The following is a 9,669-nucleotide window of genomic DNA, read 5'->3' on the forward strand; positions in this document are numbered from 1 at the left end:
AGCTAGGTAAGGGGTGATGTGGGTAAACAAGGAATAAAGGCAAAACGAGGCTCAACGGGGTTAAAACTTACAACATATACGAAGTATGGGAAGTAAGGCTATTTGGCTATGGTGGTGGTCACTACACAACTTCTTCTTGAATATGTGTTATGCAAATCAATAACATGCTTTGAATGAAATGGGCATGAGTTCTAGCATTTGGAACTATATGATGAAACGCCTTCTAAGTAGTAACCAAGCAAAGAATAATGAGATCATGCAACGACTTTAGAAAACAAGAAATCACAGATTATACTCTCCAAAGAACGTTATAGGCTCAAGTCTCTCAGGGTTGTAGCGTTTGTTTGAGTTCCTTCCTTCAAGCATGTTACAAAAACGAATTTTTTTCTTTTATGATTGCATGTGAAGTCATACATTATAACCATAACCAAGCATATACCAAGAGTAAATCAAACTTTTCTCTATGTTTATAACTCTTTCTAACCGTCATGCAATTATAAACCAAATCCTTATCATTGTGTTGGAAGGTACCCTAAGACACAAACACACAAAAATGACTTTTAAAACAACTCTTTTTGGGTTTTTCAAAACAATTTTTCAAATTTTTATGGGATTTTCGAATTATAAAACAAAACACACTAAAACACTCTAAAACAACTTAAAAACACCTTAAAACAGCAAGGAACAACATTAGAAGTTATGGTGGATAAAACCCTACGAATTTGCATCAAAACACTTTAGTTACCCCCCCACACTTAAATCAAACATTGTCCTCAATGTTTTAAGCATAGATTCACACAAAACATAAGTAAACACACAAAAAGCAACTAAACATTTTAAACATGGCATAATGTAATTAACAAAGAGACGAGTTTAGGGACGCAAATCTGGTTATGGAGTGTAAATTCCCTCTTCTCCTTGGTGATTGTATTGAGGCATGATCTTGGTGATTCCACAGGCTTACTCTTGAACTGGTTTCCGCCCATCATTGATTTTCCTTTGTGCTACTCTTGAACTGGGCAGCAGGATTCCCTTTAGTGTCTCCCCCGAAGGTCTGAGCTTCCTCCTGCTATCTGTTTCTTTGTTCAATCTTTGCAGGAGTGGTCCCTTCTCTGGAAGTGTATCAACCGTTGAAGATGACTACTCGAGAGCAACGCTAGGTAAGCAATCAGGAATAGATTCCAGGCAGTTGGCTCCAGATCGGTAGACTGACTCCAAGTGCCGGCTGATTGCTTCTTTTACTTTGCCATGCAAGTAAGAACAAGAACAAAGAAAAAGACAGGGAAGGAGCATGATATGAGATATTTTTGCTTTTGACCTTGATGATATGAGATACCTTTGCTTTGAAGAAGCGGTGACTGAATCAGCACATGCTTCAATCCGCCGTTTTCTCCTGGGTCATATGTACTCCAGGCATCTGGTATCATCTTTGGGGAAGAAGAAAGAATTGAGTCTTTCGAAAGGCTTTGCTGGGAGTGCGCCCTCAGAGGTGAGGGAGAGTTGGGCATTTTCTTCAGGTTTGCCCTGCCATAAAAGACGAAGGTCGACATATATAGAGATAATATCAAGTGGTGGTACTTTTTACCCTTGTCGACAAACGTTTTGATCCCGCAAATCCGGCTTTTTGAAATAGTGGCGCCTCTTCGATCTTTGAATACGCCTCTTCGATTTCTGAGCAGGCGCCCCTTCGATTTCTGAACGACGCCCCTTCGCTTTCTGAACGACACGTGGTAGTGCAGATGCGGCTCCTTTTGACAAAGCTGCACACGTCTTCTGAAAAGCAGAGAAAGCGTCGCCGAACTTTGCGCTTGTCGGCTAAAGATGTGTAGTTGCGATGATGGCCTCCACGTGTTTTCAGCTTTGTCAGAAATCTTTTGACAAAGTTGAACGCGTCTTCTGAAAAGCCGAGAACGCGTCGCCTAAATTACGCCGGAAATTCCGGCTTCTTGAATCGGTGGACGCGTCGCCTTGGCTTTTATAGAGCTATCGATCACCACAACAAACACACTCTGAAGAATTCCCATTCTTGAAAATCGACTCCGGCCCTTTGAGAATTAACTCCATCCGCCCCTCTCTTTGAACACTTTTGAAAAATGGCAAACCCATCGAACCTTAGCTTGGAATTGAGCCTTAGCAGTGATACGGGCGCGCCACGTCAAGGTAACGTATGGCGCCCTTCTTTCTTATCTTCTAACGGTCCTCTCACAGGTGAAGACTCCGTGATGCAGGACGCCACAACAGCTACAATAGTAGCTAGGAACCTCCTCACTCCAAAAGATAGTAGGCTGCTGTCAGGACGGTCCGATGAGTTGGCCGTTCAAGAGTCCCTCGCACTTAGTGTTCAGTGTGCGAGTTCTGTGTCCAACATGGGCCAACGCCTGCTTGCCCGCTCCCGTCAGGTGGAATCATTGATGGCAGAGGTGGAAAGTCTTAAGCAGGAGATCAAACTGCTTAAGCATGAGAATAGAAGTTTGCACGTGCTTGCCAACAACTATTCGACGGGCATGAAGAGGAAGCTTGATGAACTGCAAGAGTCTGAAGGTCGGATTCAAAGTGACCGTCAAAGGTTTTCGTCTTTCCTCCAGAGGCACCTTTTTCCTGGATCATCCAGCGTTTGGCCAAGTATTGAGGCCTCGAATGCTCTATCTTCGATGCCTCTAGCTCCGATGCCTTCCGCTCCTATGTCTTCTGCCCCGATGCCTTCCGTCTCGATGCCTTCCGCTTCAAGAGTTTTGCCACGTAGTGGGTCTTTAAGTAAACAACCTTTGTGAAGCCTCGCCACTTTTATTATTATTATTTTTTTTTTTTTTTTATTTTTTATTTTTTTTTTCAAAAATGCATTGGGTTGCCTCCCAAGTAGCGCTTTCTTTTATGTCTTGCAGCCGGACGAAGAACCCAATCACTCCAGGATACGTTCACGAATCGGATGAGAACTCCGAGTCATAAACTAGTACCTAGAACAAGAAACAAAATAACATAAGAATCTGGAATAAAATAAAAACAAACGAAAATAAAACAATCCAAGGGATTAGCAAATTTTCTAATCCCCGGCAACGGCGCCAAAATTTGATGCGAGATTTTTACGCACACAAATTAAACCCTCTTTTCGTCAAATTGTAGTATATGTATAAGTAAGGATCGTTCTGGACCGGGGATTAGGAGGGATTGTTAATCACTTGGATTTGACTCAAAAAAACGTAAAAACACAAAAAAAATGTATTTCTAACTAATCTAACACTTTAAAATAAATGGGGGATTGGTTTTGGACGAAATTAAACTAAAATAGAAACTTGGAAACAAAACAGATTGTACAAACGAAATTGATGGAATAGAATGAAGAAAAACTAGTTAGAGGGTTCCTTATCCACACATGAACATAAGCTTATAATTTGACTCCCAGTTATGACTTCAACAAACGATGAATGACAATGCTCCAAGTTAATTAGGTCCGCTTAAATTAACCTTCAGATTTCCCTAGATTCATTGGATTGAATGGGATACGCATTACAACCAAATTATTCCTAATCAAAGTCTCTCACATGGAATACGCATGATAGAGACATTCAACAAAGATCATTAAGTTCAACGGAAATCATAAACATTGACTAGGCATTCATAACTATGGAATACGCATGTTAATCCAGCCTAGGGTTTACTAAACACAATCGTGACTAGCGATTTTTACTACTCATGAATATAAGTTCATAACGATTAGGTGAAATTCCCTTATATCCTAGCATCAAGTCTTAGGCATGCAAATTAAGTGTCGACCCTCAACCCACATACATAAACAAGTTCTTAATCAAAACAGAAAGTTAACCCACATCTAAAGTTCATGAATTCACAACTGGAGTAAATCAAATCATAACCAACATATGTCCATGGCTTCAAATTCGCCTCTAACTAAAAAGAAATTAGTTTCACATGTTTAACATAATTGACTAACAAGTTAAATTAAATATGAAAACAGAAACAAGAAAAAAAAAGAACAAATGGATGGAAAGTTAGCTACGGGGTTCATCTCCACATATGTTATACTTGCATAATAAAACGATTTCCAATTGCATTTCAACAAATCATTAATTCTCAACGCCCCGGGTCAATTAGGTCCGCTTAAATTAACCGTCAAGTTTTCCTTAAGTTAATGAATTGGATGGGTTAGCGCAACGCAATTCACAACATTCTCCAAAAGTCCTTTACGTGAAAAGCACAATAAAGATACAATCAAAGATCATTAAGCATCATGAAAACTTTAAGTGTTGACGAGGCATTCGTTACTATGGACTACGCATGAAACTTATGCCAAGAATTTATTTAACATGATTGTTTATAAGCAACCTCCACTACTTGTGAATATAAGTTCGTAACTATTAGGTGAAACTCACTTATATTCTAGCGTCATATTGATGCATGAAAATTAAGCGCGCATTCTTAATAAACATTCATAAATAAGTTATCAATCAAACGGTTAAACAAATTGAACCACAACTTATGAAACGCAATTAGAATTAATCAAATAAAAATGCAAGCATAAACATATATTTCGAATCACCCCCTAGCTAAAGGGGGTTTAGTTTATTATAACTTTGAAATCAAAGAAATACCTAAACATTCCAACAACTCAAACTTGAATTGTATGAACGTTTAGGCACTCTTCTCTTCCATTCCTCATACGTACAAACAAAGAGAATTGAATTTAAACATTGAAATCAAAGAAACACCTAAAAATTCCAACAACTCAAACTTGAATTGTATGAACGTTTAGGCACTCTTCTCTTCCTCGTTGTTGTAGCACAAGGTCTAAGGATAGTTTGATGGTGTGAATAGTTTGGGGAGTGGTGTTTGGATTAATAGGGAAATGGAAAAATGGTGTTTGGATTACAAGGGAACTCACGGCAAAGAGAAGGAATGGAAGTGTTTGTGGTGTGTTGTGTATGAAATGAGATGTCCATGAATGAATGAATGCAAGGGTATTTATAGGAGTAGTGGAGGGAACATATGGCTATGTCATTTGTAGGTGAAGTAGGAGGATGTTGTAGGTGAAGTAGGTGGATGTTGTAGGTGAAGTGGATGTTGTAGGTGAAGTAGGTGGATGTTGTAGGTGAAGTAGGTGGATGATATGTTAAGTGATAAGTGATAAGTGATATGATATGTGGTTATGATATGATAAGTGGTTAAGTGGTGATGATAAGTGATAAGTGATTAAGTGATATGATATGTGGTGATGATAAGTGATAAGTGCATGTGGGTTAACTAATGAAGGAAATGCATGTGCAATGACAATGTGTTAGAATGGATGTGTGTTATGCATGGCATGATTGGGATTAGGAAAGGTTTAAATGTCCTAAAACTAAAGAGAACAAGGTTCCAACACTTTGGCTCCAATTAGGTCTTCAATTTCGTCCAACACTTTGGCTTCAAGCATAAGCTATCCGTCCTTAGCCCAAAAGTGCTCCAAAAGTCTCCAAAATGCATCTTTTTGCTCCTTTAGCCCTTTGGACCTACAAACACACGAAAATAGCTTAAAGTACTAAAATAACTAAAGAAACATAACGTAAATGTACGAGAACAAGCCATTTAAGTCGCATAAATATGCTCCTATCACCACATCACCCCTTACCTAGCCTAGATTAGGACCATTCGTACCCTTGTTCTTGAAGCATAGTAAGCATGACGGATAATGAATTCCTTTTGATTAATATGTTGCAGAAAATAAGTGTGGGGGAAGGGATTTTTGTGTGTATGTATGTGCCTAAGTCTTAAAGGAGGCACGGGAAAAAGAAAAAAAAAATGTGAAAAAAAAAAAGAAGAAGAAAAGAAAGAAAAAGAGTGAAAATAAGTGAGAATGGACTCACAAGTGTGATTGTTGAAGAAAGGGCCCAAAAAGTTTGAATATGGCCCTAAGTTTTGTGTGACTTTCCCTTGGGTGTTCAAAGTTGACTTCTGCGTTCTAAAGGGAATTCTAAGTGCCTAATTCAATACTTTGCTCACTATTGCTTAAAGAACGTTTGTTTTCCCTATCCTTTCATTGTTAGCCAACTCCCCAAGCCCCGTTACAACCTTTGACTTCTATCTTGATCGTTATGTGTTCAATAATGTGGAGTTTGGAATTGATATGAGCTTATGGAATCACTGGTTCTCGTTCTAAGTAGTAGCATTCAATTCATGAGATCATATTCATGTCATTGTCGTAAATCCAGAAAATGCTTTCTTTGATATAACATATGTGAGTGTTAGAATTCATATTTACATCAATCTTCTCACATATAACTTAGTGTAGGGAGTGTAGTCAGAAAATCTGTGTGAAAAACGAGTGCATATCTTGTAAGGATTTGAGCAAATTCTCTAAGGCATGTTACTACATTCAAAACATGGTTTTAAATGCTTAATTGTGAAATAATATGTGGTGACTATGATTAAGAATGTACTTAAGTGTGAAGATGACTAAAATCTATGGGACTAATGATTTTTAACTTGTCATGTGCATTGGAAATCCTTGAGACGATTGTTGGAAGGTTTAGGTTGTGTTTTTCTTGTTCAGTGTCGTTTTGTTTTTGATTTCTTTTGTTTTCTTTTGCTCGAGGACTAGCAAAAGATAAGTGTGGGGGTATTTGATAGGAGCATATTCATGCGACTTAAATGGCTTGTTCTCGTGCATTTACGTTATGTTTCTTTAGTTATTTTAGTACTTTAAGCTATTTTCGTGTGTTTGTAGGTCCAAAGGGCTAAAGGAGCAAAAAGATGCATTTTGGAGATTTTTGGAGCACTTTTGGGCTAAGGATGGATAGCTTATGCTTGGAGCCAAAGTGTTGGATGAAATTGAAGACCTAATTGGAGCCAAAGTGTTGGAACCTTGTTCTCTTTAGTTTTAGGACATTTAAACCTTTCCTAATCCCAATCATGCCATGCATAACACACATCCATTCTAACACATTGTCATTGCACATGCATTTCCTTCATTAATTAACCCACATGCTCCCATTACTTATCATAACCACATATCATATCACTTATCACTTATCACTTATCATCATCACTTTATCATATCACTTATCACTTATCACTTATCATAACCACTTATCACATCATAACCACATATCATATCACTTATCACTTATCACTTATCATCATCACTTTAGCTTTAATTCACATGCACATTCACTCACCACAAACATTTCACATGCTTTCCTATTCAATTAAATCAGCCACATGCATTCATCATCATAACCTAGCTGTCATTCCACTTCATTGCACATGCATCTTCAAATAAATCAGATTTCCATCATATTCACATGCATTCCATCTTTTAATTTAATCACATGCACATTCACCTTGCTTTGCAGAAAATCCACTTCATAACACATGCATCTTGGCAGATTTCACATGCACTCATGCACATTCACCTTAATCATTCACATAGCTTTAATCCACATGCATTTCCACCTAGATTTCCACCTCACAACCACGAGAAATCAACCAAAACCGTGCATTCCCTTTCATTTCTGTCAAAGCACATGCATTTCCACCCTTTAATCACATGCACAAACAGCACATGCATCTCCCATCACCATTTCAGATTTCCACCAAGTTCCTAGCTGTCATGTTCCCCCCATTTCACCTATAAATACTCATTCATTCATTCTCATTCATACACAATTCACTCCATTTCAGAAATTCATCCATTGTACATACCACAACACAAACCCTTCCATTTTCAGAATGTAGACCATCACAAACTGCCCTTGGTGCCGTGGCCTTGAGGCACCACTCCCTTACAATCCAAACACCATCCTTCCATTTTCACCACTACCCAAACCATTCACACCATCAAACTATCCTTAGACCTTGTGCTACAACGAAGAGGAAGAGAAGAGTGCCTAAACGTTCATACAATTCAAGTTTGAGTTGTTGGAATGTTTAGGTGTTTCTTTGATTTCAATGTTTAAATTCAATACTCTTTGTTTTGTACGAATGAGGAATGGAAGATAAGAGGGCCTAAACGTTCATACAATTCAAGTTTGAGTTGTTGGAATGTTTAGGTGTTTCTTTGATTCTCTTTGTTTTGTACCATGAGGAACTAAACCCCCCTTGGTTAGGGGGTGATTCGAATATATGTTTATGCTTGCATTTTGATTTGAATACTTCTAATTGCGTTTCATAAGTTGTGGATTCAATTTGTTTAACCGTTTGATTGATAACTTATTTATGTATGTTTATTGAGAATGCGCGCTTAATTTTCATGCATGAATATGACGCTAGAATATAAGTAAGTTTCACCTAATCGTTATGAACTTATATTCACAAGTAGTGGAGGTTGCTTATAAACAATCGCGTTAAACAAATTCTTGGCATAAGTTTCATGCAATCCATAGTAACGAATGCCTCGTCAACACTTATAATTTTCATAGAGCATAATGATTCTTGCTTGTATCTCTTCTATGCATTCATGTTGAGGACTTGTGGGGAATGTTTTGAATTGTTGTATGCGCTAACCCATCCAATTCAATAACGTTAGGAAGATTTGAAGGTTAATTAGTGCATCACGGTTAACCCGGGGTGTTGAGATTCATGGTTTATTGAAATGCAATTGGAAATCATTTTATTATGCAAGTGTAACATGTGTGGAGAAGAACCTTCTAGCTAGCATTCATCCATTCATTTCATCACATTCATATATACTATCTGTTTTAATTCGAATCTGTACATTTTAGTTTAATTTCATCCAAAACCAATCCCCCTTTACTTTAATGTCCAATTTAGTTAGAAATACATTTAGTTTGTGTTTATGAGTGTTTTGATTCATTTTATTTCCCAATTTCGTCCAAATTCACCAAAGTGCTCAAAACTGCCCAGAAAGTGATTTTAAGGCAGTTTTGAGTGTTTTGGGTGATGTTTGAGTCTTTTGGTTTGTTTTAATGTTTTAAGTGTTTAGTTTTACATTCTTTGAGTTAGAAAGTGTTTTAGTTTGTGTTTATGAGTGTTTTGATTCATTTTGTTACACAATTTCGTCCAAATTCACCAAAGTGCTCAAAACTGCCCAGACAGTGATTTTAAGGCTGTTTTGAGTGTTTTGGGTGATGTTTGAGTCTTTTGGTTTGTTTTAGTGTTTTAAAGTTTAGTTTTGCATTCTTTGTGTCTAGTATAGTGTTTTATATTGTGTTTTTACGTTTGAATCAAACCATAATCTTAAATTCGTCCAACATTGGGTTTAAGGTCAGAAACTGCCTAGTTAGTGTTTTTAGGCAGTTTTGAGTCTTTTGAACTTGTTTTGAGTCCTTTGAGTCTTTGTGAACGTTTTTAACTTTGTTTTTACGTTTTTGAGTCAAATCCAAGTGATTAACAATCCCTCCTAATCCCCGGTCCAGAACGATCTCTACTTATACATATACTACAATTTGACGAAAAGAGGGTTTAATTTGTGTGCGTATAAATCTCGCATCAAATTTTGGCGCCGTTGCCGGGGATTAGAAAATTTGCTAATCCCTTGGATTGTTTTATTTTCGTTTGTTTTTATTTTATTCCAGATTCTTAATCTTGTTTTGTTTCTTGTTTTAGGTACTTGTTTATGATTCGGAGTTCTCATCCGATTCGTGAACATATCCTGGAGATTGGGTTCTTCGTCCGGCTGCAAGACGTAAAAGATAGCGCTACTTGGGAGGCAACCCAATG

The sequence above is a fragment of the Pyrus communis genome, chromosome 3, assembly GCF_041283825.1.
Source record: "Pyrus communis isolate YQ-2024b chromosome 3, ASM4128382v1, whole genome shotgun sequence".
Taxonomy (NCBI): domain Eukaryota; kingdom Viridiplantae; phylum Streptophyta; class Magnoliopsida; order Rosales; family Rosaceae; genus Pyrus; species Pyrus communis.